Source organism: Myotis brandtii, unplaced genomic scaffold, assembly GCF_000412655.1.
Source record: "Myotis brandtii unplaced genomic scaffold, ASM41265v1 scaffold247, whole genome shotgun sequence".
Lineage (NCBI taxonomy): Eukaryota > Metazoa > Chordata > Mammalia > Chiroptera > Vespertilionidae > Myotis > Myotis brandtii.
The window spans coordinates 389,168-389,617 of NW_005359352.1; positions in this window are offsets into that span (position 1 = coordinate 389,168).

Here is a 450-nt window from a genome sequence, read left to right on the forward strand (position 1 = left end):
GAAGGGGGAGCGAGGGCCCAGCCAAAGGGAGGGCTAGGCCGCTAGGTTTCCTGTGTCAGGTTGTCCCCCCCATTCCAATCTTCCCGGCCAAGTCCTCCTAGTCTGCGACTTCCTGTAGGTCTTTAGACACGGAGTCAGGGCTCCACCCCGATTCTGATGGGTGAACCTTCGTCTCCGGGAGCGGCCTCTGCTGGTCTCCCCACCCTTCAACCCAGTGTCCCTCCTCCACGGCCTCCAAAGAGCCCCCCATTCTCCCCATCCGCCCCACCCCGCCCCACCCCAGCCCAAAACGTGGAGTTTTAAAGTCCCAGGGTCCTCGGAAAAGTCCAACCCCTCATCTTACAGGCGAGGAAACCGAGGTCTGAGCCAGGGAGTGAGGCTGGGGGAGGGGGGGGTTGGGGGTGATGTTCAGTCAGACCCCTGGAGGAGGGGTTCTGGGAGACGCATCCT